The sequence below is a fragment of the Lonchura striata genome, chromosome 1 (genome assembly GCF_050655825.1).
Source record: "Lonchura striata isolate lonStrDom1 chromosome 1, ASM5065582v1, whole genome shotgun sequence".
Lineage (NCBI taxonomy): Eukaryota > Metazoa > Chordata > Aves > Passeriformes > Estrildidae > Lonchura > Lonchura striata.
The window spans coordinates 40044260-40070652 of NC_140703.1; the positions used below are offsets into that span (position 1 = coordinate 40044260).

A 26393-nucleotide genomic window follows, 5' to 3' on the forward strand; every position below is an offset into this window, starting at 1 on the left:
CCACATCCTCTCTCCATTTCTGAGGAATGATGCTTAGCAATTACTTTCTGTCTTCAAAGATAATAGATGTGAGCATCTGTGATGTGGCAGAGTTTTTCATTTTAACTGTTATTAGCATGTGTTGGAGATATATATTCAAGCAAAATGACACTTCAAGTATATTCCATGTTGTATGCCAATATCCTATAGAAAGGCCTGTGTATCAGTAACCAAAATTAGCAGTGGAGCCATACTATCATATAATATTCTCAGTGAAATCACAGACCACTACATAGCAATTTTCTTAGGTACTTGTAATGCTCTTATACATACTTATTTTCCCTTCCCACTATCCCATGAAGTTCCTTCTTCACTAGACTTTGGCTGGTATGTCCTAACCATTCCTGCAGGCTCTTTTGGCTCTGTTGAGATACAAGTCTCTCTCTGCTTTTGAGCCAGCTCTGTCCCTAAGCTGCCAAGCTGTAGCAGTGGGGGAAGCAGTTCCTTGCTTCAGAGAAGGAACCAAAGCGTGATAACTCAGTCTGAATTGGGAGAAGCGATGGGAGGTGTTTTACAGAAAAACTGCTTGAGAAGAGCTCTGTCCTGTGTTCATGTTCAGAGTGAGCATGGTATAGGCATGAGACATACATCATGGAACCCTAAACACCTGGTAGAATCAACTGCATCAAGCTGGCAGCAGCATCAGCCCAGGCTGATCCAGTGGGGCAGGCAGATGCCCCAGGAGCTGTACTGCACTACCTGTAGCTGCCTTAGGACCAAGCAAGCACTTACAGCTGAATCATATGAATTTCTTCCAATGTTATTTTTAATCTTGTTTTCATTTTACTTCATTCTAGAAAGAGCTCCATCTTCCCCAGTAAATTACAGATCTTTCTAATGCTACAGTCAGAAGCATGAGAAATGTGGCAGCTGCTTTAACCAAGCTTGCCTGAGTGGTTGTGTCTGCCATGAAGCCTCAGTAACAGATGCTTTGTCTTGGTATGGTCAGTGGTCAATGCTGCTTGGACCCTGATTAGATTTATGTGGTCTGTGCTGGTACTTGTAGCGTCACTGCTGTGAACAGCTATTCAATGCTGTTTAATCTTGTTTAAAACTAGGTTAGGCTTGCTTCTCTGTGCTGCAGTTGGATTTTGGGTACAGTGTCATTTACCACCATGCACATGCAGAGCAAGAGCATCTCTGGTGGGAATGGTAAGAAATAACTATTGTTTTCTAAGTTTGTGTTCTATCATATTTTGTAGGACCTTTCTCAGGAGGGTATGTTTTGCAGACTCACTGAGTAAGGACTTTAAAATGTGAAAATTAGAGCCAGTCAAGGCTGTTTGGTCACGTGAAATAAAGTGCCTTTAGAGAGTTTGTTAGCATCAGGAGGATGTAAAGAAGAGTTCCCAATTCCCAGTTCACCAAAGCACGTTGATTTGGCATAGAGTACCGTGAGCCCCTCATGCCTAGCTGGGAAGTCGGAATATCTTCTGAAGAGTTGGGGCATGGGAGGGATGCTGTGGGCACTGCAGCTCCATTTGGGATTGTTGGACCTCTGTGGTGGATGCTGTCGGGGAAGTAATCACCCAACCCCACAGACTGGCAGCTGCACATTACTGAAACCCAATTTTCAAATAGGAAATTGGCCTTTTATCTTTGGTACTTGCTACATAATGGTGCAGAGCATTAGTCAGCTGAACCTTACCATGGTTTACTGCCTGGTTGTAAATTGTAATTGGCTGACTAACCTTCTCTGATGTTAAGTGCCTTAAAAGGTTGTTTTTCCTTTGTTTTAGTTTAGGTTTAGTTTCTGGCTTTATGTGTTCTCTCTGTTTATTCTGATACTAAAATGTAATTAGAAATTAAAAAGAACAAAGAAAACCTCCAGCCCTACTGATGTACATTAACATGAATCATCATCTCTTGAAAGTGTGTTTAATCCAGAGCTCTGCAACCTGATATACATCCCCTTCACTTGGTAAATATTTAAAATATCTGCAGACATTTTTTCACATTCTTGAGCAAAGACCACATCACCATGTGTTCAGCCTTGTTTCTGAGTATTAACGTTATGAAGCTGAGGTGTGTTAAATATTTTCTCTTATTTTGTAATTTCTAGTATCTATTTTACTATTATGAAAACAGATACAAATAAAGACAGAAAAGCTAACAAATTTATTTCCCTTTTAATAATCAAAATGGGTATATTAGAAAGAAAATGTAAGCAACTTTAAATAGTGCCAAAGGCTGTAGTCTTTGAGAACAGCTGAATTGAGAGGTTTATATAATGAACAGAGTTGATGATGCCTGTAATAAAGTGGATTTGCTGATAGAAATTCTGTTACACCATTTATCTTTACTTAGCTAATCTTCCATGTTTGCAATTTCAATCTTACATGCTTGGGAATACCCAGATAGATTGTGGTTGTCCAAAAAGAGGGCACATTTTGGTTGTCCAAAATGCTGACATTTTCCAGTGTGGTTTCCAAAGGAGACAAGAGAAAAATTTTCATAGCTGTTCCTCTGTATCCGATCGTATTGCCCCTTTAGCAATCATTAGTTCCTGCCCTCAGGTAGTAATAGTGACTTCTTTCTCTTTTGGTAGCAACTCTTTCTTTGATGCATCTTTTCCATCTTTTACTTCTGCTAGGTATTCTTTACCGCTTACATGGATAAAACAATGAATAAAACAAATTTCACATGAATAAAACAAATTCTGAGTGCAGTGCTTCTTCTTCCAAATACTTTCAGGCTAAATATGTCCTGCTCTGTGGATTCTGTTCGAGGGATTATCAGGGCCCCTTGTCTGATGGTGGTAGCAGTGGTGGCTGTGTGTGGGGCGATGCTGATCTGTGAAGGCTGTTCCTGTCAGGTGGGGTGTGCAGAGGCTGTCTGGGGCAAATGAGGCAGCACAGGCAGCACACCAGGATGTCTGAGCATGGCAGATTCTTTCTAGAAGCCTCTTGCCCGGGACAGGATATTGGTACGTCCCTCTTTACCTGCCTCCAGCAATAGAAGGGCATGTTTTGTTGATGGTGAGGGACTGGGACCTTCACTGTGGCATTCAAGATTTTTTACTTTAAGATGACATTGACCAATAACTGGTTTGATCCTGCATACTGGCTTATTTTGAGAAATGTTCGCTATCCCTTTTCCTTCATACATAACAGGTGTCCATTCACTGAATTCCCCACTGGCTTGAAATGTCCTACCAAACAGGGACTGTAATTCTAATTGTTGAACAATCTTTAAATTATTTTCTAGTAAAATAGTGTGAATTTTTATTTGGAAGAAAACTTGACAGTGAATACACATGCAGAATTTTTAAGGAGCACAGGTGTTCCTCTAATACCATGCATAGTGTTTTGTTTCAAACTTGAGGGGTCTAGAATGGTATTGATTTTTTTTTTAAGGAATATAGCTTTACTTTAAAAATATGTCAAATTCAGTTGATTGCGTTTGAAAGAAGAACAGTCTTTGCAAGTAAGGGACTTGAAAAGCCTGGAATCAGTTTCCTGCTATTCTCCAACACATTTTGTATCTCCTTGGGGAGGCAATTTAGGCTTTCAGTCATCAAATAATCATCTCCAAAAGAGGGATAATAAAGACATTCTTAGTGCTGGGTAGTGTTGAGATGACAGACCAACTGATGGATCATTTATGGGTTCCAAGAGCCCTTATGTTCCCCTGTGTGACTGTAAACCCCAACCTTTCCCAAAATGCAACTACCCACTGGGTCTCCATAGCCAGTGTAGATTCAGTGCATTATACCCTTATAAAGTGTTTTTCTGTGTAAGCAATTTGAATGCCAGAGTGAGTGTACGTATGTGTTCATTCACTCTGATGTTGTCCCAAAGCAATTGCAAAGTGATTTGATCCCCTTGCTCAGAGAAGTGTTGTGTACAAGGTTTAGCCCACTTTCAGGAGCACTTTAGCCAATTAGCATTGCCCCCTAATTCAGGATAGGGGACTAAAAGAGAAGTGTCATTTTGCTGACTCTGACTATCAGGTTGATACTACCAGTGATCTCTGTATCACATTTCAAATCCAGTTTGCCATGCTGTGGTGCTGGATCAGTAGCAACTGTGAAGCATGATCTACATGATGATCTACATAAATTCCTGTGATTTCCAGTGAAAAATGGTTTTTATTTTCCACTCTTTCCAATTGTCACCCGGTGTTGTCCTGCTTAGTGCCTGTTAATCATGCGTACTTCTTCCCTGATCCTACTTCTTTCCTTCCCTTTGCTCAAAAAAACCCATGTCAGCTAAAGGATACTTGTGAAGTGCAGCATCTTCACCACAAATACAGGTGCAAGTACATGAGCCTGGAAGTACCACAGCTCAAGAAACATGCCTTCATGTCTATAAGCAGTATAGCTGCACTCTTTTGGATCTTCCTGTGTAAATAAACCATTGATTTGTGATATTTCTTGGGATAGTTAACCACTTCTTGGGATTTCTGCATGCCCCACGTTTATCTGACTATGGAGGATGGTACTTGGAATCATAAAGAATTTTTAACAAATGGTATGATACATGGATCTGCTCTTGTAGTCACTAACAGAAATTTGTCTTGCTGCTGGGTTTTTTCCCCTCTGTTAGCTAGAGGGAGAATCATAACCTTAACAGTATTTAATTGGAGGCCTTTTGAGTTAATTAATTTAACTCTTCACTGCCTTTGATCTCATGGTTTTATGAGTATTTTTAATTGATCTTATTTGTATGGAAATGTAATCTAACATTAATTTAACAAGATGGATTCAAATCAGTGGTCAACCCAGCTGCTCAATCAAGGATATTGCTCAGTGCTATTTTTTGGGTTTAATTTGAAGATCATGGCCACCCCAGAACCAAAAAAGGAAAAGCAGCTACTGGTGCTGAAATCCTGTAATTGTAGGCAGTTTCACTGATGGATACTCTTAGTTTGGAATTGTACTGGCCACAGGAAATAAATATAGCTTTCTTTCCTTTCCACTGAGTTTTACAAATACAAATAGAAATATGGAAAAGGAAAGGAGACCACTTAACCAGTGAATTTCAGTCCAGTTGGATTTAAGCAAACCATCCATTTATTCTTAGATTAATGGCTTGCAGGCAGACTCTATTAGTTATGGACTGTATTGTATTAATTTGCAACTGCGAGAGTTAATGCTAGTAACTGCTTTTCCTCTATAGAGAGAGCCTGTAGTGGGTTGTTTTTTCATAGCAATCTGTGATTGATAGATCAGGGAAAACAGGACCAAAGAAGGTTACTGCCTCCCAACAACTTCCCTCTTCAAATGAAAATAATTTGCAATTTGTAGGATGCCTTGCCACACGTGCTTCAGGAATGAAGCAGTAAACACACTAGGCTGCATTCCCTTAAAGCAGTGAACCTCTTACTGCCTTTCTTTCAGCAAACCAAACAAGTCGTGTTGTTGGGAGTGCATTGAAAACAAGTGTGCTGGCGAAACAGTCCCCAGACCCCTTCAGCAAACTTCCTGTACGGTCAGGCAGCGGACCTGATGAAAGAGCCTGTTTGTGAACCTTTGGATTCCTTCCATTGATTTGTAAATCCACTTTATTAAAGTACTGCCGAAGCTAGTGAAATGAGCAGCCGAGGGCTCCCATCAAGTTCCTAACAAATATCTGATGCAGCTTGGATCACTGGTACTGGCACATGCTTTTGAAATAGTGTTTTTTCTTTTTTTTTTTTTTTCTGCTGCGTTGGATCGTTTCGAGACTGGGGGAGTAGAGACGTAGGAGGAAAATGCAGTCTCCATCAGCCGCACATTACATGGCTGCTTTATTTTTCAATGCTGCTAAAACTCCTCTTACTTAATATCGATCATACCAAGGAGCCAGCAAAGTACAGTGTTAATTGGGTCCACTGGAATTCTTGTCCCCTGGGAGAGAGAGCTTCCTAGGCAGGGAGGGCGGAGGGATGGAGGGAGGGAGAGGAGGAGGGAGGCAGGCAGGGAGGAGGGGACCCACTGTGCGCAGCATAAAATGTAAGTGCACCAGACATCAAGGCTTCTGCTTGCATCGCTGGGAAGCAGTCGCGGCGGTTCCCATCCGCCCCCCTTTCAGAAATTAGCTAACTATTTTTGTTCTTTTTTTTTCTTCCTAGTCTGGTAGTTGTTCTTGAATTAACAGCTCCTTTCTTTTATTATTCTTTGCTTTTTCTTCCCCCCCCCCTCCCCTGTTTGCAGAGGGCTTTTTTTAATTTGAATTGTTTTCCTCTCCTTTCTGCAAAGCTGCAAAAGCTCTGCTTTGAAAACTGCTGCCCCAGAGTGCAGTTGCTTAGCTGTCCTGTCAGCATTGTTCTAATGCTCATTCCATATGTATGTCACATAGGAGCTGCCCCCTCCTCCTCTCCCTTCCCCCCAACCATGCATTTGATTTTTTTCCCCTAAAGACCGATTTTTTTTTTTTTTTTTTTATTTTTCCAAAGGAGCTTGCAAACAGGGAAATTCAAACTGAAGGTCTCTGCTGTGGTTACTTATATAGCCAAGACCACATTTCTCTTAGAAAAAGTGTATGCTCTGTTCTTTCTTTTCCCTACTCTCTCTTTTTCTTCCCTATAAGCACAAAGGCTTTAAAAACTAAGATCTATAGTTCCTTTTGCCTTTTTTTTTTTTTTTTTTTTTGCGTTACCGTGACAGCATGTATCTCTGTTGCTGAAGAATGAAGCAGGCAGGCTGGAGGTTTTTTATGTTCAGTGCTTTTGGGACCACTAAAAAGAAGTCTGCAGAGAAATACGTACAGCAGCTGTGCCAACTGAGTTTCTCATGGCTGTTATCTGTCACTTACTCTGACTAAAAGGTAAGGGGTTCTTTAGTATTTTTGTTAGTCTTTGTGCATTGTTTGTGGTGTCATTTGACATGTGCAACTCCACGGCTCAGGAGGGAGGTGGGTTGTGAAGATTTTTGTGTTAAGGTATTATAGGTCACCCAAGCAAAGCTCTTTGCATCCAGAGGAGAAAAAAAAAAAGATCTTGTTTCTTGGAATTGTTTCCCTTTTCATCTCAAATGGTTTCTCTAGCTTAGTTTGCTGCTGATGGAGACATAAAGCTGGGGCATTATCACTGCTGCTTATCTTTACTGGTGCTCTTTCTCTACCTGGGGAGCACATGCACCCAGTTGGTCTGTGTGTGTGCAGATGTGGGATAAGGCATAACTCTGGTGCATGGCAAATACTTGGCAACATGCACATTCTCCTCTGTAACTGTAACTAAATGTCTTCAAGCATCCGTCTCAAGGTAAGAATGCCTTAGTTCAGCACACTGCAGCTTATGCCTGTTTAAAATTATTACTTGGATTACAGTGCATACTGTGGAAAGTTATTAGTTTCCACAGAGACCAGTTTAATTGGGGGGTATGTGTGCAGCAGTTCTGTTTTGTGCTTTTCATACACTGCTAGAGGGGGAGTATGAAATGTTAGTTTCTTCTTAATTCTTGGGAAGGGTAAAGTTTACTCTGTCTGTTAGGCATAGCAAATGAAGTTATAGCTGAAATCGATTAAAGCTGTGGAGAAGCATAGCCTTACAAGGCTCTTCAACTTAGCCTGAGAGTCAGAAGATGCTTTATTAAAATATTTTTTTGGTCTGCATTGTAATACGCAGAATTGTAAGCAGGAAGGCATCTTAACCAAGAAGAATTAGCAGTGAATGATGCCTGGACTAGATCATTATGTCATTTATGTGTTAGAAACCTGTTTAATCCACAGCCTTAGTGTGCACTGCTTTTTTTGTGCGTGTGTGCTGGATACATCTTTCAACAGCCTCTTAGTTCAAGAGGGCATTGTTTTCTAAAATGTGTTAATGTGTTTCTGCGTTGCAGGCAGGCAGAAGTGCTCTCTTTAACTGTCCCCTTAGCTGTGACACAGCCCACTGTTTGGCATTTTGGAAAGGGCTGATTTTAGGGCTTGGTTTGCTTTCTTTCAGTTATTTATGTTCTTACTTCTTAGATGTTAGTTCTCTGCATGGAAAATGCGTCTTAAGTGTGCCCATTTTTTATGCTTTGCAATTATAAGTGGCTGAGACAGTTGAGCAACCTGATTTAGTGGTATCGCTTTACCAGGAATGTTGCATTGCTTATTTGAATAACCAGGAATGCCACTAAATGTGTAATTACTTTGAAAACAGTATAAAAATACAAAGTGTGAAGGAAGAGAGAAAAGTCCTGTCTGCAGGCATTCATTTATTTCTGTACTGTGGCTGTTTATAAATGTTATTTCAAAATCAGGTATTTTCTAACACATGCTTTGTGACTCTTATTTTCCCATTACTGTTGCATTATATCAGCACTAGGAAAACAGTCATTTAGATAACAGGTTTTCATTGATATTCTTTTTATAATATAGAAAGCAGTGTAAGAAGCAGTAATAAGTTAAATTGGCATCTGCTAATTATGCTGAATACAGATTGCGAGCTCTTCAAGTCGTCCCTTGCCTTAATGCTGTTAGCATATTTTAGCACTGGCAACCAAATGAAAGAAACTGGAATGTTCCAGCTTGGGGTTTTTTTAGGGAAAAAAAAAAAAAAAAGCAACCCGACTAAAATGACTTGTGAAGAAGTGTGAAGTTAATGTTTCCGTGCTGGTTGTGAACAGAACACCATATACAGTTTGGTAGCATTTGGCAGAATTTTGATCCCTGATAAACTGACCTGCTTGGCGATCACTAGAATTAAATTTGACCTTTGGAGACAAAACCATTGTTGTCTGATAAAAAACTTAGTCTTAGGGCAGGGAAAGTTTGAGAGTTTTGTCACCAAATAAGTGATTCTTTTGGATCTCTAAGAGAGACAATTAGAAATACAACTCTTCTGAACTTAGTTGTGGTTCTTCATACTACATGGCAATTTGCTCACCTCCTCTCAGAACTGGAAATCTTGGGTTTCCGTGGGAGCAGGAGAGCTGCGCTGCTGCCCAGCTGTGCCCAGCTGTGCTGGGTGCTGCTGTCCGGCCGCGGCTCGGAGCGCAGGGCGCGGTGGCCGTGCCCGCCCCGGTCACAGCTCGGTGCCGGAGGCCGGCCGGGCAGCGGGAGCGGCGGCTCAGCCGCTAGAGGGGAGGCGAGAGCCGCGGTCCCGGAGCCGAGGCCGGAGCCGCGGTCCCGGAGCCGCGGTCCCGGAGCCGCGGTCCCGGAGCCGCGGTCCCGGAGCCGAGGCCGGAGCCGCGGTCCCGGAGCCGCGGTCCCGGAGCCGAGGCCGGAGCCGCGGTCCCGGAGCCGCGGTCCCGGAGCCCGGGAGCAGCCGCGGGTCCGGCTGGGTGTGCGCCGGGCGCGGACACTGCCGGCACCGCCTGGGTGCCGTGAACATGCAGCGGTGCTCGCTGGGGCGCGGTGTGCGCTGAGACAGGTGCTCGTCTCAAGCAGCTTCCCGCTGCTGGGGTGGTGCTGTCCTCAGACAGGTTTAGATGGAGCAGAAACGTGCCGCCTTCTTTTTCTAGCTCCCCGTGCCTCTGTTCACAGTCTTCCTCTCGCTGGGCTCCAGCCTTCAGAAGAGGAGGCTGAGGGGAGATCTCCTTGTGGTCTTCAGCATCCTCATGAGCAGAAGCAGAGGGGCAGGCACTTATCTCTCCTTTCTGGTGACCAGCGATAGGAAACGAGGGAATGGCATCAGGCTGTGTTGGGCAGAGTTTAGGGTGGGTATCGGGAAAAGGTTCTTCACCCAGAGGGTGGCTGGGCACTGAACAGGCTCCCAAGGGAAGTGGTCACAGCACCGAACCTGTCAAGAGTTCAAGGAGCATTTGGACAGCTCTCTCAGGCATGTGGTCATATTCCTTGGGGGGTGTTCTGTGCAGGGCCAGGAGATGGACCTCAGTGATCCCTCTGGGTCCCTTCCAACTCAGGATATCCTATGATTTTTACCAGTAATGATGATGTGGCACATAGATTTACCATAAGTTGTTTCATCCTTCTGTATAGAACTTGTAGGCACGCAGTTTGTGGTAATTGGGAGTGGGGCTGTGGCTGAGCCTCATCCTCATCCTACAGCTGTGCAGGGCAGGTGAGCAGCATTGCAGGTAGTGAGACCTGGAGTGCCCAAATGCCCTGACCAGTCAAGGAAGGGAACAGAGGCACACAGGTGCAATGCATGAACAATCAGGGTATAAAAGGTTGGGCTAAAGAACAAGACAGGCAGATGTTTGCAGCCTTCTGAAGTGATATGATGTTGCTCTGTATGAGAAGATGCCTGAAGCCTTCTGATGTATTATGGTGATACTCTGTATGAGTTGAAGCCTTCTGGTATTGTGTGGTGTCCCTCTTAACTGCGGCACATGCTGAGGCAAGAGCTGATATCTTGAACTTCTAGGATCACTCTGTGTGATGGGAATGGGAAGTGTCTTGTGTGGGGAAGTGCAGGGCTGAGTGGAAATAGGAGAGCTCCCAACCAGTGAGTCCTCCAAGTCAAGGTGAGGTTGCTTAGGGATCAATGGGTAGTGCAGGAACTGCATGCTTTGGATGTTGGTGTGTTATAGCAGTGCTGTAAATCTTGTCTTCATATGAGCCTAATTTTGCTAAAAGTGGTGTCAGAGTCTTTTTAATAAGACATTATGATTTTGGCTTCAGTTTTGGGTTTTCTTGCTCTCTTATGTGCATGTGTAAAATGCAAAGCATATTTAATGAGGGAATACTTCAAATGCTTCCAAATTAATTAAAAACAGTTCCACATCTGGAATAAATCCAATACCTTTTATGGATGGCTTCAACTTCACGGTTTTTCCGTCTTCTGAGAAGCCTTGTGAATATTATTATGTGGATGCTTGTGAAAGCTGGAGTAGCAGAATCCAGGCTTATTTTACAAAGGAGAGAGAACTGGAATCCACAGAGATCAACAGACTCTTGTCCTGTATTCCAGCAGACTTTGGATAAGACGTAATAATATTATATGATAGGCGTGTGCATGGTTAGGTTTTCTCAGGGTACTTTGTCTTGAAGGTAACCGCAAATCTTAATTAAAATTTGTTGTTTCTTGTGGTTCAACTGCTGTTTAAATTCACACAGGATTCAGAGGGGCTTGAATTAGGCATCACAAACAAGAAAATAGGGTTCTTATAATAAGCTTTTTTTCTTTTGCCTTCTCTGTCCCTAAAAAAAAAAAAAAAGTTTTTTTCCTCTGTGAGAATGTTGTGATTTAAACTGACACAACTAAGTGACCTAAAGATAGGCTTATTGCATAGATAAAAAAATGCAGGGTTGGGTTATTTGAACTGCATTAGCATCAGAATAAGAAATGGCAGGGCAAGTTGGCTATGGTACCCATGCAGAACTGGGGAGGGTTGTTCTTTGGAAAGCTTCTGAGCTGGGAATTCTTTTCTGAGCCATAAATAAATAAATCTGTGTCCTGAACAGTTAATGAATGCAGGAGTCTGGGCAACTTTAGGCTGTTTGGGATATTTAAGAAACCCACATGGTGTTTTTGTTAGCATTGTTGCTTTCAATTTTTTCCCCTAATATTTTCATTTTAAGGTTTTTGTTGCATTGATTTTATTTTTTACTTGTCTTATTTATGCGGAAAGATGCTGTTGATAATGTTTTTGCCAGCACTTTTCATTTTATTTCCCACAGCAGTTCTGTTGTATGTTGCACCAAAATACTGCCCCTGAAACTTTTGATTCTTGAGCTACGGATGAAGATTGCAGAATATTGTGCATTGAGTACAAACTGGTCTTTGGAGTTGTCCTCTGGCTGCTTGTGCTGGGTCCTCTGGGGATGCCAAGAAAATTACCTATCTCGCAGGGTGATTGTAGATCACTGTGATTGCAGATAGAGGTTTTCCAGGGGAACTTGGTGTGTTTTGCAGACCAAGACTAATTAAACCTCGTGACAGATGGATAAGCATAAACCACAATAAGTAAACTAAAAAGGAAGAGGTGAAGAACTCAAGTTTCCTATGGTAGTGAACAGTGACTTTCCCACTGAACCAAGCTGTAGGTGCCATTTACCTCTGAAAATGAGGATGCTGTTGACTTGGCTGGGAGAGCTACTCTTTTGGTAGTGGATTTTGTGGAGGTAGTTAATATTTACAGTTTTGAATCTAGCCTGCCTATTAAAGATTGAATTAATCCAAATTGCCTTAGCACTTCCTTGCTGCTGAGTTCTTGGTGAGTCTGCATAAGCAGTATCATCTTAGGAAGTTACTGAAATGTCCTCGTGCCCTTCCAGACTTTTTTAAATTCAGAGTTTTCTTAATTAAGCAGGCCTGATTGTAACTGTGACTTTTTACATTAAGTAGAAAGTGTCTGACAAAGATGTGCTGGCTCTCACAACACTGACAATGGTTGTGACCATTGCTGGGGTCTGACTTCATTGATGCAGTGTTTCTAGGTATTCCATCTTTGATGTGGCTTTTAGGAAAGGTTTGATACTCTTGGCATTACTGCTGTTGTGGCTGTTGGTCAAAAAAAAAAAAAAAAAGAACAAATGCTGGTGAAGTGGATGAGCTGATCATACAGTAAAATGGAACAGGAATGAGAAAGTTTGCTCACTTAAATGCTTTGAGTGCACAGCTGCTTCAGGTACAAGAGTACAGGGCAATGCCTTTAGGAAATAAAGGGTTTAGCCAGTCTGCTAATCAGCTAATTATGGTGCTGTAAGCCAGATTTGTAGGTATATGATACAATGCAGAAATTCCCATTAAGACATGCTGTACAAATGGGATATACTGATAGAGAGACAGTAGTGAGAGGAAGCCATGGCCCTAACTTGTACAGCCTTTTAAGAAAGCATTTTAGGCATAGGAGCCAGTTAAAGGTTAATTGGGCAAGATCTTTTTTGTAGTATGTGAAAGTGAGCTTTGGAGCTTGAGAAGTGAAAGCAGAAGGCAAAGCAGTGAGGTGTTCCAGGAGATGAAGCTGTTCAGGATGGAAAAAGGAGGATCATCCCTACGCAAACTGGAAGAGGGGAAGTGTAAAAAAAAGTATCAGAATATTCTGAAGATATGAAAGTTCTGTAAATGATACAAGACCCTCCCCAAAACAATTTGAGTGGAAAGAGCAGGGCAGACAAGTTGCCTTTAGATCTTACAGAGATGACAAGGGTTACACTGGGAAAGGGGTCATTTGGGAAGACAGAAGACACAAAGCCTAAAAGAGGAGGGAGTGTGAAGGTACAGGTGGAACCTCCTTTACCAAATCAGCATCCCTGAAAGCATCCAGTATAGTGACAGAGCTCTGTTACTGTGTGTGTTGTTGGTCATTTGTGGAAAAAAATGGGACAAAAAGGAATGTAAAGATTACATAGAAAGACTGTGGGGACATTTGGAGAAGCGGGATGTTGAGGTGTCTGCTGTTGTAAACATGTGACTCTTCCCGTCTCATATACTGGAAGAGTGGAATTCCAAAGTTCATCCTCAGCATGACAGAGTGGTTGACCCCACCAGGATTGCTTTATATTCAGTGGTTGTTGGGTGGAATAAGCTGCCACAGAAATCGGGAGACTAAATGAAAGCTTGCTGAAATTGAGCTGAAAACCCAGGGGTTTGGTTTGGTGCTCTAAGTGCTAACACCAGAAAGCAGGAGTTGATTTTGCATTGGCTTCCTTACTGTAACCTGCCTTCCTAGGAAATTTCCCAGAGCATGAGCTGTTGATATTGGAGCATAAGTATTCATTTTTGAATTAATTTTAATAATGTGGACATGAGTCAATATGCAGTAGTGCTTGGTGCCAATGAGGTAGATTGCAGACCAGTGGGGTCTAGACAAAATTGCAGTTTCAGTATTTCGCCTGTTGGACATTTCAGTTTGCTGAGAACTTGGGGCAAAGGACATAATCTCTTCTTCATTTGTTGCTGGTTATGTGGTTTAATTGATTTCATTAATTTAAATACTAATTTAATTAATAAGTGCCCATCATTACTGAACAACTCCTGTGAAGGTGAACACAGGCTTAGAGAAAGTGTCAGCTCTGCAGAGGAGCTCTGTAACTAGATGCTAAGAAGGGGCAGTTCATACACAGGAAACAAAAGGGCCCTTTATGTAAAAGTAGCTTGTTAGCTTTTTGTTTTTAAGCTGTAGCATGTCTAAGCAATCAGGGTGTCACACACTAATAAACTGGCCAGTTCCTCTGGAGTAGACATTCTTGGTGGTGATTTAGAAGGTGCATTCATACAGTAGTCTCCAACTTCATTACTAGGCTGTTTCCTTGGTTACTGAACGTTTTGCATATAATTACGAGACGGATGTTAACAATGCTTCGTAGTTCTAATGGTTTTAATAAAAGTTTTTCATATTACTTGGTTAGTGAGTCTCTTTTCCTTTAATATTCTGTACTTGAGAGGAAGAACAAAAGGAAGTAATTCTTGTCAGCTAATTTGCACAAATTCTTTTGAGCCAAGAACAGGTTTTATTTTTTAGTGTGGAAATCCTGCATGCTATTTCTGGAATTATGTTGCTGAATGGAGTGTAAATAGGGGTTAGAGTGCTACTATTCATTGTAACATGGAATTCACACTGTTTGGGAACAATTTTACAATAGTAAAGAAAAAGCTGTTTAAATGCTGGGCAGTAAACAAAACTTGTTATGGGTGTGAAAGCATTTAAATACTTCATGTGTCTATTTAAGGCTTGGGTATTTTGATAGTGTTCAGTATGTTTCTCAAAGGTACTTTCTGCTCTTTACACACCATCTTGGTTGCCTCAACTCCGGCTGTTGTTTAACAAACAGTTTGAGCTGCCATGGTCATGGAAAGGATCCTGCCTGCCCCAGGCACCCGTTCCCATCTCCCTCCCTCCCTTTTGTTCACAGGCATATTTGCAATAGGGCAGCTCAATCCCCACTGAGAACAAAATCAACAAAAACAAATAAACAAAAACCAAACTAAACCAAAACAACAGTAACAAACAAGCAAAACCAATACCAAAACCATTCATACACACACAAACAAAAACAAAAAAATAGAAACAGGAAAAAAAAAAAAAAACAAACCAAATGGAAAAAGCAGGGGGATTGAGCCTGGGACAGCTGCTTTGGTGGCCACGGTGGCTTATCCTGCTGTAAAGTGATCACCAGGCTGTGGCATGAAAGGATTATGCCTGAATATAATTAGGTTTCGTTGTGCAGAGTGTCTGCAACTCTTGCAAAGAAGTTGGTGGCCCTTAACTGATGCTGCACATGGGCATGAAGCTCTGTGTGTGTTACCTCCATGATGTTTGCACATCTCATTGTTCCACTGGCTGCAGAGGATGTTTTCATATGCACTTGAGGAACATCTGCTTGGGAACAGTATTTTTGCATGTCAAAAAAAGAATTACTGCTTTCGTATTCTTCAAGACCCTGTTAGACCTTGGGATATTCCCTAGAAACACAGCAGCAAGTGTTTAAACTCCAAAATGTCTGTAACTGTCACAGGCTGTGTAGTTACATGAGGTATGAGGGCAGCTGGGTGTGATGAAATGGTCTGTACATGTGTGTGTACACACTCAAACTAGAAGTGTGCTCTCTTACTGGAAGCTGGTTTCAAGTTCAAAATGTTGTGTGTATTTTAATGTTGAAAGAAATACTTTATATTCCTCCTGATGCTTTTTCTTTAGAGAAACAATATATTGTGTAGATTTCATTTAATAAAATAAAAGCATTTTTTCCAAAAGGCGGAGAATACAAAATTTAATTAAGTGGCATTTGAACATAAATTCTAGGGATGCATATGAGAAGGTTTTTTAATAGTATACTCAGTATTATTGAAGTCCTCACAGCAGCTTTCATATGCCAAAAGCTATTGGCCGTCTTTTCTCATCAAAGTGGTACAGAACAATATTATATACAGATATTTTGTCCTTACCCACAGTAGTTTTACAAGTAAGGCATGCTGCTTTTTTCCCCCTTAGTTGTAGATTTGTAAGTTTGCTTTGTAAGCTTATGCTATTTTATATATTTTTTTTCCCCCTACATAGTTTCATTTTAAAAACACAGTGCAAACAGGTTAAATTATTCCCAATGATGTTGATCTTTGAGCTCGTGCTCTCTGAAACAACTTATTTTGGTTTTTTTTTAACCTTTCTGGAGATTTTGCAGGTGTCAGATTGAAATGGCAGCTGACTTCCAGTCAGTGCATGGTGGAGTTTGAGGAAGAGCTATCTGCAAGTTGTGCCTTATGTGGAACTTCATTTTAAACTGAGGTTTAAAATTCAGGAGCAGCAAGCCTCACTGGGCACAAGTTAAGAGTTGTTATTTAGGTTGGAGTCCCGTTTATTTCATATGGGCAGTTTTCCTCTTCTCTTGTCAGAAGAAGAATGGTAAGAGAATGGTGAGTATTTAGAATGAGCTTGCTTCTGTGGGATGCTGTAGGAGGGAACATCCATGTCCCTTTGCCTAACAGAGTTCCTTGGAGCTGCACCCCATCGCAGCACCTTTGGGATGAGGCTGGAGTGATGGAGCAGTGTGGCATAGCCATGCCTGGGATTTGAGGGAACAGGTAGGATGGTATGGAGTGCTAGCACTGATTACTCCCCTCTGGGTGAACAAACAGAAGATGTAGAGCCAGTGATTGACTGTTTCAGGAACATGAATCAGCAGCTTGGGGACATGGGTCAGATGTTCAGCATGGGATGTGGTTGCTTCACTAGCAATTTCTCTGCTTGTCAAAGTGTCTAAGGGATGGGGTGGCTCTATTAGGAAGATTGATCCCAAGGAGCCTGGTGGGGTACCAGCAGGCAGGGAGCAGTCAGACCAAGGAGTCTGGCAGCAAACTGATGCACAGAAAGGAGACATGATGAATTCATGGTCAGGGGGACAGGGCTTGACCTTGCCTTGCATGTTTAAGTGATTTACTCCACCCAGTGTTTGCTGTGCGTGCCCACGATTTGGGAGTCCAGGCTTTGCATCTTGACTTTTGGCTGCATGTGATCCTTTCTCCAGGAGAACAAAGAGAAAAGGTTGACACATTGAGATGGGGCTGTTGTTCTTGGTGGATGCCACTGTAAACAACATAATGGAGTCATAACACTGTTGTTGATGTTATTGTTATTATTATTACCTCTGCCTTATTAATCTCCATTTCATTATCAGAGTCCACTTAACTTTCCAAGATCTACATGTAATTTTGAAGACTAAACCCCAACTCCTGACCTGTTAATAAATGATGAGTTTTGAATGGTAGCCATGGCAGTGGTGGTGGGAAACACAACCATATGACCCTCTGTTTTGGGAATTTAGGCCATAAATGCTGGTGAGTATTGTTTTGTAGGGAAGGCTTCCTGCCCTTGATTCTGCAGGTACCAAGGGCAGCATAGCAAGGTAGTGAAAACTGCAGTATGTAGGAGGGGTCTCTTGTGTAGTCTAGAGCAAGGAGCTTGAGATGCTGTGCCTGTTTCCTCAGCTGGAAATGGGCTAAGTGTGCACTAACCTGACCTTCAAGTATGCACGAAAATCGGGGACCTCAAGGGCATTGCTGTCAGGACAGGTGGAGGCACTTCACAGTCAGAGCTTATGTGACAGCCAGTGAGTGTGGGTGCCTCAGTCCAGTACCCATAGGGATTTCAGGAGGTAGATAGCAGTCTGCCATGGAAGTTTGCTCCTTTCCCAGTGTGCCTGCTTGTGAGCCTCTCGAAGCCTGGCTTCTGTGCTTGTTTAAAGTGTGTTTCATAGAGAAAGGGCTGATCTTAGCTCTGTATGGCAGTTTCCCTTGGTTTTCCATGTACTGCTTCTGTAGATATTTGAGGAAGGAACATGCTTCTCTAGAGGGAACCATGGAGCTCTGTTAGTGAGGAGAGCTAAAAGAAAGCTGAGCTTCTTTTTTCTTTTCTTAATTTTATATGATTTTGACATTTGAAACTGGATCATAAATGAAAATAAACTTTTACTGAGGTTCTGCTTCTTATGCCAAATATTTTAAAGGCATTTTTCCAAGGTGATTATCAAAAATCTGCATTAAGAGGTACCTCATTTAATCTAACATATGCTGATTACCATGAAGATATTTTCAACAGATAGTCAGTCTGCCATGGTGTCTGTTATTCTTCAGGACATAAATAACTGCTGGACTGTAGATGACTCTGTGCGTAACTGGCGGCTTATGGGTAACTTCTTTTCTGGCACAGAAATAATGGGTTGTTTGTTTCTTCAGTTGAAGTCCTGATGTGTTTTGATGTTTCTGATTTACATTTTTAGCACTTTTAGTAAGTTCCTGATACCATTCGGTGTTCTGTGAACAGTCTTTAAACTTGGTGTTTATTTTGGAGCGTCGGTTTTCCAGCAAACAAATACGTGATTAGCAATTAATGGTTTTGCTATAAATAAACAAAAGCGAACAGTTCGGCTTTAAATAGCCATCTGTGCTCTGTGGAGCTTTTAATTGAGCCGTGTCTGCAAAGTTGAACCTTTCCAAACACGCAACTGACTTTGAGGGACCCCCAACTGTGATGACTGAACTGGCCGAGTTGGAAAGCTGAAGCTGTGGTGGTTTCAGTTAATGTATGGTTAGCTAAGAAGTGATTATCATCTCAAATATCTATGCATGAGCTGACCATTGGAGGGGGGGGCAGAATCGTGGTTTCAGTACGGGTGAAATATGCGAATGTGGAAGGAGTTCCAGCATGCTGAAGGCTTCCAGTGCTGTGCTTTTCCCTTGAGGGCTGCTCTCTGAGTGGTGGTGACTGGTGGAAGTGGCATCAGAGGCTCTTCCACACAGCCAAGACAGATCTGTCTCTCTCCAAGTGCCACAAGCACTCCCTCATGTACATCAAAAATAGTATTTTATTATATTCCCTTCAAAATGATTGCATTTAGCACCTTGTATGGATTTGGGCATTTCTAATGCTGATAGCTGTCCAAGACCAGCTTTGTTGGAAAGCTTTTCTTCTTGCGGTGATTGAACCTTACCACATGAGCTGGAAGGAAATTTCTAGGTTTTTCTCACAACTGTTAGGTTTAAGGCTGACTCCATCTACTTTTCTATTTCCCGCATGATGTCTGCAGTGTGTATTCCACTTATCTGAGAGAAAGTATGATTTATTTACCCTGATGTAGCTGTGCATTGCTTTTTATTTAGGCAGGTTAACCAACTACTATGGCCAGAGCTGGATGTAATTTTAAAAAGTAATGGCAAGAGCTCTCTTTCTAAATACTGCCTCTTAAAACAAATGACAACAGTTCTGATTTTCTTTGCAGAAAAAGTTGGAAAGCAGCCACCGTATTTATCAACAATCCTTTTTTTTTTTTTTTGTTTGCTTCTTTTTTTTTTTTTTTTTTTTTTTTCTGTGAACACTTATGGGCTTTTACAGTTTGTCCAAGTTTTTGGAGACTTTTATGAGAAGCAGGTTTTGGGGAGCTGGCTTTCAGAAAGGTGGCTGCTCTGCAGTGCCTAGCAGCCAGACCCATGTAGAGATCTCTAGCTGGTTGTAGACAACTCCGGTGTGTTGCTCCAGAAACAGCTTCACGTCAGCCTGTGACAAAGCAGCAAGTGCCAACACCTTGCAGATTCCTGCCCTACTGAAAGAATAATGTCATTGCTAAATCTAGGTTTTGTTCTCAAATCTCAGACTTGTTGAGAATCTCAATCAAAATATTTTCTCCTTCCACTTCCATCATGATCTCTTTCTACTGCTGCGTGTCACAGCTCTCTTGAAAAGATATGGCACTGCAAAACCAAGAATCCAGTTCCTAGCCTGAAGAATGGTGTTTTTTTTTTCTTTCTTCCTGACTAGGTCAGTATGATCTAGCTAGTTCTCAAGTGACTGGTCTGTTTAATTGTGTTTTTATTTAAAGGCACCTGGCTACATTCATATGTCTTCTTTGGTGTAGAGTGAAAAGCTTTATCCTACAGTCTCTTTATTATAAAGTCCTTCCTGGATGATCATGATTTTGATTTGGCATCCCATAATCATAGAACCATAGAATGGGAGAGAACCATAGGGCTGGGAGAGATCTTTAAATACCATCTAGTCCAACCTGACACTGTTTTTCCCTTATCTCCAGTTTATGTTGTGTGTTTTACATGGAGCTGTCAGCAGTGAAGAAGCTTTTGTATATGCATCTCTATTTTCAATCTTCCTTGATTTGCCCATCTATAAAGGTCTGGACCATTTGAGCTGCTCTGCCTCCCCACACAGAGTGTCTGAGGGAGATATATAGTATTTTTTCCTTTGAGAGTAACAGCTTACTGCTGTCCTTATACCTACATACCTATTTATGGCCCTGGAAACAGTAGTTGTAAATCTCATGGACTTCTTTCTTACTATAAACTATATCCAAATAGTTTATACAAGTCTCTGCAAGCTGTCAGAAGGAGCATGTGCAGTACCCCAAACACAGAGCAGACCAGAGGCAGCAACCAGCAGCAGCTGGGGTTACTGGGTGTGAGTTTGCAGGAAAACAACCATGGAAGAGAGTTCACGGTGGAAGCTGAGCCTTGTGTGGCAAAGGTGGAATAAGCTTTTTAAGCTGCAGGTACATCACCTTTGCATCAGTGCTGCAGTTCAAAAAGTGCTTATTTCATTGTTGTGTTTTGCCAGATATCATAAAAAGCTGAGATTCAGATTACTCTAGGCTTTTGTACAAAGACTGTCTCGTCTCAGTTGTTGTATTATTATTATTATGTAACATTGTTATTTGCATTATGGTAAGGATGGAGTTGTAAAAAGCCCAGTCAAATCACTGCTCAAGTCCCACTGTATGCAGCTGGAATACGCCCCACGGCAGGCTGTACTCCTGTTCCCCATCCTCAGCAGCCTCTGGGTGTTGTTTCCCCTAAGGATCAGAGGTGCAGCTTGGTTAAAAGCTGGCTGCTTGGAGGGGATCCAAGTTTACTTTGTGGTGAAGGGAGAGCTAGGGGAAGAGCAGCAGTGACAGGAGTGGGACTCATTAAATGCTGAATTTTTGCTGCTGACACCTTGAAAGAACTTTTAAGCTAGGACTCCTTCAATGGGGGTCAAAGTAGGTGTACATAATGGGGAAATAAAAAGGCCAGATAAGCTAGAAACAGTATCATTGAATGTGTTCCATAAGCAAGCCCCTGTAAAAATAACTGGCTCGTTTTGGTACTGTCCCAAAGTATCCCCATTTTACAGTGACTAAGAAGCAGGAGCCGGAGGGATTTGAGATACACAAAGCATGAAAACTGGATAGCAGCCTTTGTTTCCCTAGAGGCAGACCACCAAGGGACAAGCTCAAATCCTTTTTAAGTGGCTCCCAGGAATTCACTTTTGACAGATCTCACATGGCGGCAAATTATTCCTCTTTTCTCCTGCATTTTTGTCAAGCCATGTTTCAGCCTTGAGGGGAAAGGGAGAGTCCGACAGACCCTTTGCACCCTTTATTTGGGAAGAAAAATGATGCTCAGTCCCTGCTCACAAGTGGAAGCATTTGCTGATGAACTGATACTTGGCAAAAATTGGTGTTGTATGGAAAAAATCCCCAGCACCTGCTAGCAAAACAAGGTTATTCATAACATACGGCTGGGTGGCTAAATCTTCACTTCCTAGGGACGGCCTGAATTACACTTGCTACACGCTGAGCGGCCTGTCTCCCGTGTGGAATGACATGCAGGCAGTAGGAGGATTTGCAGCTCTGAGAAAGGTTGGGATTTATAGTGCTGTCTGTTGCAAGGGCTTACTCTGCAGAAATGATCATTTTGTCTTCACCTTCTCTTTTGGGGATAAACACATCATGATATAATCATATATATGGAAAAGCCGATCTTGGTGCTCATTGGGGAGCAGGTAGCTCCATGAATATATCTCCTGTTGTAAATCTGTCAGTGTCAGTAAGGTTTTTTTCACCTCTTGCCTAGACTCGAACACAAATCTTTAATTCATTTCTGTGTGGCACATGTTCTAAATTCCTGTTCTCTATTCTGACTTCTTTTCCTGGCCAGTAAATTGTTAGCCTTTCCTGACTGGGTGAATTATTGCAGAGTGCAAGGAAATTGTCTGGCTAGGGGAAGTGTTATTCAAACATGCTTTTTTCCCTTACTAGCTATTCATTTGACAACATGCTAATGATATTGCCTGTGTAATGAGAGGAGAGTTAAAAAAATCCATGCCTCTCTCTTGTCTGTGTTTCAGCTTTGCAGGTAGACCTTGGTCTTTAAACTCTAGATCATTATCTTCCGTTTGCCTAAATAATAATTTCCATGAGTTCAGAAGAGTTTTCAATGTTTCTGTGCTATGGAAGAGACTTCTTCCAAGATGGCACTGACATACATGGACTCTCACCTCCTGGTTGCAATATTGACAATGGATTTGTTGACACTTCGTTTCCTATCACTGATGCAGCTTGATGGAAGTCTTTCATAGGTGACAACTGCAAACCTACCACAATGCTTTGTAATCTTCCTTGTATCCTTTTTGTAGATCCTAATGGCCTGGTCATGCAGAACTTTTTGTGTAGTCAAATTGCTGTTGTTGATAGAAAAGAACACTGAGAGGTTTCATGCCTTGTGTTTTGATGATTAGACCATGAGAATAGATTAGCTGTTGTTGATTTTGATGTTTGAATGACAGGAGTTACCCTGAAAGATTAAAGCCGCTTCCAGTGTAATCAAGAGCTTCTGTTCCTGAGCAGATGCATGACTTCTCTACATACTCTTTAGACTTCATGTGTATGTGATGGTACTGTTCTTCTGCTTCCCAAAAAAATCCTTTACATTTTCAAATATACTGTTTTTGCTGTAAAGCTGCTTAGAGAATTGTGGCAACTCTCTCAAAGAAGCAATAATAATTTCAAATTCTAGTATTTGTTCATACCATGCAGTCTCCAATCCTGTCCTGTGTAAGGAGACATATGTCCTTTCCCAGCTTCACCAAGAGAAATGCAAATTAGGATGAAAAACTTTCAAGGTTTCTTGACCTCCTTTTTTCCCCCTATACGCATAGGTGCATAAATACCTCGACTCTTAAGAAATTTATCCGAAATAAAGAAACTGGTTTTTTTTCCTTCTTGTAGCCCAGAGGACCTATATATGAGCTCCATTGGGTTCTTCACCCTTCACTGAAGCTGGAAGTTAAAGCAAAAATTACTTTGTTCTTTCTTCAAAGGACATGTTAAAAAGTCTTCATGGTTGTTTTGTATTAGCTAGTCACATTGCCTGAATTAATTTGCCTGATGGCCAGCTGGAAACATGCTCTCAGAGTATAACTGGACTTGGAGGCAAAGTAGGGAGAGAGGAGGAGGCTCTTTTGTTATCCCTTCTGTTGCCTGCTAAAAGCTTATTCCTCCTGATTGCTGAAGAAATTTGCCTGCTATATTCTGTACATTCTATAAAAGACCTTTTGACTCTTGTTTGCCCAAGAGACATATGCACTGTTTTCTTTTTCGAGTAGTTTATGGTGTGGAGATCTTTAGAATTAGAAAAATTAGCCTAGGGAGGGGGAGTCAAACCAAAGAACAGATAGCACTTGTTTCATTTCTGCACGTTGAGTTAGAGCCACATTTTTGGTGTGCAGGAATCCTGGCAGTTCCTGGGATTTCAGTCTTCCTTCTCTGTCTGGTGGGGAGTTATGTTTGGATGCAGCCCAGACTGGAGGTTGCCAGAGCCAAGATGAGATAAAGGAATGATGATCATGCCTCTCTCAATTCCTCTAAGGAGCACCAGCCACCTACAGGTCCTTGCAGCTATTCTGCAAGGTTTGGGTCACATAGTTAGCCAACTTTGTTCAAGGAGCAAAGGAAAATTACTCAAATGATGAATTGAATTTAAAGTCATGGACGATGTTCAAGTTTATTTTAAAGAGTATTGAAAATCAAGACACACTGTTCTATTTTTCCATTTTTCCTTCCCACTTTAAGGCTAGAGTATTTTATGAGCGCTAGAGTGGAAAGATTCTGGACTCCTCTATTGTATTGTTTTTTCACTTCATTGAGTAGTTAGAAGGGAATTGTTTCCTTTAAGTCTCTGCTGCTATTGTAGAGCAGTTTTCCTCTCTCAGAAAGCCTTTACCTTTTCCCCTATTCCCTTTTCCCTTAATTTCCTTTTTTTTTTCTTCCTTCATACTAACCATGCTGAGCAGTACTGGGGAGTTTTTATTTAGTAGCTCCTGCCCAAACATTTTAAAATCAAGCAAAAGTAATCACAACTTTTCTCTTCACTTTAAACATAACATTTTTTGACAAGAAGTGCCTTTAAAGAAATGCCTCCTAATTTGTGGCGGCTTGCTTTGTACTTTGTTTCTGCAACCTATCTCGTTACATTTCCTGTGTGTTAAGTATGTATGCATTATGAACTCTTAAAAACAAATATCCCAGAAGAAAGGAATTCGGTAAATGAATAAAGCATTCTTAGGTTGCCCAAGTGGCAGCTTAATAGCTCATCCGTTGGGACTTTCATATAATATAATGGTGATAGCCATATAAATATATGGATAGATGAATAACTTCAATGGAGAGCTTGTTACAACTCTGCATACCATATTTGAGATGAAATCAAACTCTGAAAGTGCTGCCTGATGTGAAAGTCCAATTTTTCCAGTGGCAACCATGAAATTCTATCAAAAAATACATAATCTGTGTGTCTGTGTATACATATGTACACACAACTAAAATATGCTTTCAATAGCACACACACATATACATGTTCTGCTTCTAGGTGGAATTTAGTGCTTCAGAACTGATATTGATTGCACTGAACCTCTAAAACTTGGTGGACTATTGACATGACTGAGTTTGCAGCAGTGTATTTGAGATTAAGTCTTAGCTCCAGCTTTCTTTAAAAATTATAAGATAAATGGAATAGGAGCATAGGCTTGTCATGTTGTATTGCCTAGGATATACACAACTTTTTCATTAGGTTCCCCTAGTTGCAGGGCTTTGTAAATATCTACTTTAATGACTGTCTACCACAGCAGTCTGTAACCTTGGATAGGGCTGAAAGTAAAGTTTCAAATAATTTTTTTTTAGCAATGATATTCTCAGGAAAGCTGATTTCCAGTCATGCTGGACTTGAAAATCTGATGTTGATGACCTTGAAATGTAGAGAGAAACCAGCTCATGCTGACCTATGGCATGGACAGGAGAAACTAGACCACCAAATGAGCCAAATAGTATAAGACAATTCATTTCCTTACTTCAAAGAATAGGAAAATTAATTTCTAGGTAGTTGTTGAACTGTGGTGAAAGAAATCTAGATGCTCATATGAAACATGACATCAGTCTCTTTAGTAGGCCAGCAAAAATTCTCTCTCTCTTAGCAGGGGGAGAGATGAGTATTCTGGTATAGACAAAGGATGCTGAAGTGCTCTTCCTGAAAGGCAGCAGTACAGTGATTTTCTGTTGATTATTTTAATAATGCACATCACAGAAGAGGTCCAGCCCTTTATTTTCCCATGAGTTGTGTCTCATTAGAATTTCTCATTTCATTGGCTGAATTTCCTCAGCAGTTTATTGTATGTTGTGTATATATTTATATGTATATTTAAAAAATACAGCTAGCATCATCTACCACACTAGTTTGAAGCAACAGCTTTTAGTTTCAGTACTCAAAAGTGATCCCATAAAGCTCCATGCAAATAAGGGACTTTGATATTTTCATACTGGTGGATTAAATTGATGAATGTTTTTTGTGCTGAAGAATAAGGTTAAGGTGCTGCTGCTGGTCTTTCAGCTGAATGAAATGGTAACAACAATAAAATAATCTTTCCTATATGAAGTAGACAAATCCTGGGACTTTTGGAGGTCAACCTGTTCCCTCATGTACCCTAGGCGTATGGGAGAATTGTGCTTATTTGATGTATGAACCGTATGGAACAAGATGTTAATCATGGGACTTGCATACTATGCACACAGTAATTGAGTGGGCATATTCAGAAAAGGAACTGCCACAAATTAAATTTGCTGGCTACTGGGGAATGCAGGTCTAGAAGGTGATATAATCTTATATTTTTAAGAAAATAAGAAGGAAACAAAGGCAGGGGGAGAACTGCATGTGAAAATAAGTGTATTGGAAGATGAATGCTTTGACAAAACACTTGGGAGAATTGACCAAATTGATCAGTGTGTTAAATAATGGGATATAGACTGTGAGAACAGGAAGGTATGTTGTGTGTGGACATTGCAACATCAGCATGATAAACTTTTTGTTGTTAGTACTGAAACTGCAGTAGTCCCTCTGTTACATTGGAGATGATAACAGATACGAATTCATATTCCAAAACTTGCATGCAATTTATAAATCTCCTTGGGAAAGCTGAAATCTTGTTGGAAGTTTAAATTAACCTGTGTCTTTGACAACTTTTCCCATCCCTTTCCTCCCTGTATTCTAGCTTGGAGAAAACTGCATTTTCAGGTAGCTTTTAAACAACAATGAGAACAATGTGTGTGTGCAGTGGGTCTTTCAATAGTTGCCTTTTAAAATCGATTTTTATGATTTTTCACAAGTAGCAGTGCATATACTCTGTAACAAAGATACTTATTCCTATTACCTATGGTAGCACCTGCCTTGTTTCCTCAGGCTCCTTTCCTCTGCTTTCAAGGAGGAAGCAATAAATAGATAAACGGGAC

The 26393-nt window shown here is 41.2% G+C and overlaps 1 protein-coding gene across 13 annotated transcripts in view; it reads left to right on the forward strand.

Annotated features, from left to right (window-relative positions):
• Positions 1-26393, forward strand: part of FAT3 (FAT atypical cadherin 3) — a 396171-nt gene that overhangs the window by 57799 nt on the left and 311979 nt on the right. Inside the window, exons 1-2 of one of the 13 annotated variants that reach the window (XM_085574845.1) lie at positions 5669-5974; positions 6629-6788. The exons of 10 other annotated variants lie outside the window; for them this stretch is intronic. The gene's annotated coding sequence lies outside the window, so the exon portion shown is untranslated. Of the gene's footprint in view, positions 1-5668; positions 5975-6628; positions 6789-6852; positions 6876-26393 lie in introns of those variants that run through there. 2 more of the 13 variants (XM_085574849.1, XM_085574864.1) reach the window with 2 other exon arrangements.